The sequence below is a fragment of the Zingiber officinale genome, chromosome 4B (genome assembly GCF_018446385.1).
Source record: "Zingiber officinale cultivar Zhangliang chromosome 4B, Zo_v1.1, whole genome shotgun sequence".
Lineage (NCBI taxonomy): Eukaryota > Viridiplantae > Streptophyta > Magnoliopsida > Zingiberales > Zingiberaceae > Zingiber > Zingiber officinale.
The window spans coordinates 32,066,623-32,069,522 of record NC_055993.1 but is presented as its reverse complement, the minus strand read 5'-3'; positions in this window follow the sequence as shown (position 1 = coordinate 32,069,522).

Sequence of the window (2,900 nt, the reverse complement as noted above, 5' to 3'; positions counted from 1 at the left end):
CTTGTTTGTGGGTTATCCTAAAGGAATGAAAGGTGGTTTATTTTATAGTCCTAAAGATCAGAAGGTCATTGTTACCACCAATGCCAGATTTTTAGAAAAAGACTATGTAATGAACCACAAGCCCATGAGTAAAATTGTTCTTGAGGAAATAAGAGAAGACACGTCTACTTTAGTACCAACGGTACAAGATGAGATACCACAAGAAACTGCAACACGTGTTACAAATGATGCACAATTACAAGTAGTGCCTCATCGTAGTGAGAGGGTTGTTAGGCAACCTGATAGATTCATGTTTTTGGGAGAATCTTCGGGCTTGATCCCCGATGAACATGAACCTGATCCTTGGACATATGATGAAGCACTCCAAAATAAAGATGCAACATCTTGACAAAGTGCAATGAACTCTGAAATATAATCTATGTACTCTAATCAGGTTTGAGAGCTTTTAGAACCACCAAATGATGTAAAAGCTATTGGACGTAAATGGGTCTATATAAAAAGAGGGACAGACGGGAAGGTGGAAACCTTCAAATCAAAACTTGTTGCAAAAGGGTATACTCAGAAAGAGGAAATCGATTATGAGGAAACCTTTTCGCCGGTAGCCATGCTTAAATCTATCCGGATTCTTTTATCTATTGCCCCTCATATGAATTATGAGATTGGGCAAATGGATGTCAAGACAACTTTCCTTAATGGAAGTCTTGATGAAAATATCCATATGAAGCAACCAGAGGGATTCAGTGTGAAGGGCAAAGAGCATCTTGTATGTAAGCTCAATCTGTTTATTTATGTACTGAAGCAAGCTTCGAGATCTTAGAACGCCCAGTTTAATGAAGTGATCAATTCTTATGGATTTATTCACTGTCCGATGAGTCTTGTGTATACAAGAAGAGTGACAAAAATGTGGTGGTATTTCTTGTCCTATACGTAGATGACATTTTACTCATTGGCAACAATGTCAAAGTGTTGTCAGACGTAAGAGTATGGTTGTCCAAAATGTTTGATATGAAGGATTTGGGAGAATGTGGACATATTCTTGGGATCAAAGTAATAAGAGATCACAAGAAAAGAATATTGTGTTTATCCCAAGCTTCATACATCGATACTATTCTAACTCATTTTAGCATGCAAAACTCCAAGAAAGGTTTTCTACCTTTTCGGCATGGAGTACCTTTATCTAAAGGGATGTCTCCTAAAACATCAAAGGAAATAGAGGACATGAAGGCAATTCCTTATGCTTCGGCTGTAGGAAGCCTAATGTATGCGATGCTATGTACAAGACCGGATATCTGTTTTGCCGTGAGCATGGTTAGCAGATATCAAAGTAATCCAGGATAAGGACATTTGACCCCCATAAAGCATATATTGAAGTACCTGAAAAGGACTAGAGATTATATGCTAGTTTACCAGGTAGATGATTTGCTCCCTGTGGGTTACATGAATTCAGACTTCCAATCAGATAGGAACAATAGTAAGTCAACCTCAGGGTATGTGTTTACTTTGGGAGGTGGAGCCATAATATGGAGGAGTGTTAAGCAGAAATGCGTTTCGGACTCCATCATGGAAGCTGAGTATGTGACAGCCTTTGAGGCAGCCAAAGAAGCTGTATGGCTTAGAAACTTCTTGATGGACTTAGTGTGATTCTTGGTTTGCCCAAAATTATCACAATTTATTGTGATAATAGTGGTGCAGTAGCAAACTCAAAGGAATCACGAGCCTATAAGGCAAGTAAACACATTGAGCGCAAGTATCTCCTGATATGAGACATCGTAAAGCGAGAAGTTGTTATCGCCAAGATTGCATCAGAAGATAACCTGGCAGATGCTTTCACTAAGGCTCTTCCGGCGAGAGCTTTTGGTAGGCATGTTGAGGGGATGAGGATCAGATGTATGACAGCATATATGACAGCATAGTCTTTTAGTATAAGTGGGAGATTGTTAGAATGTATAATAAAATCTTAGCTTTTGTATAAACATTTATTTTGAAATGAGAATCACATTGGTCAAATGTCTGTATTTAGTTAAATGTAGTTGTCCATTTAATTTATATTGTAGATAACATAGTGTGTGGTGTCACACAGAAGATCATGTTATCAGTTGCTTATAAATTATAAATAGTAGCTCACAACCAAGATGGATTGGGACAAACCATTGGAATGGTTGTAGTGTAATTTGGTATTAGTTTATCTTGACTATAAAATTACACTAGTACACTATGTGTGTATTGAGCAGGACCATTTGAGGTCGTTTCTTTTATACTGACTGCATAAAAGAACAGAACCTCTATTATTATGGATGTGCATACTCTTAATCCCGATATATTAACAAGCACATGTACTTAGTATTTATTTCTTTAATTTATCAAAGGGTGAGATTTATTCATTAAATCAATAGGCCCAATAAGTTAGGAAATAATATTATTTATATGGTGTGTTGTTGATTATAGAAGGAAATTGTGTCCTATTTATTAGGATGATGATGCCTCCTTGAGGAGCTCATAAGGATTGTCATGTAAATCCTGCAGGTGGACTTAGTTCCGACATGACAATAAAGTTGATTGGTACTATTCTTGGAGCTAGATGTAAATTAAGTGAGTTGTCAGTAACTCATTTAATTAATGGACATTCGATATCTTAAACACAGGGAGATTATCGTACTCATGATAAGAAGGAGCCAATAATATAATATGAAATTGGTGCAGTAGTTCAATAATAACTTTAGTGGTATGAGTTATTATTGATGAACTTGAGTTGAGTGTTCGGGTTGAACACAGGAAGCTCAAGCTCATCAGGAGGCTAAAACCAATTTCTCCTCTAGATACCTGTTGTAACCTCTATAAAGCCTTGCATTCACCCATTTTGATTATCCTTCCTATCCAAGTAAGGGGCCGACCAAGCATTG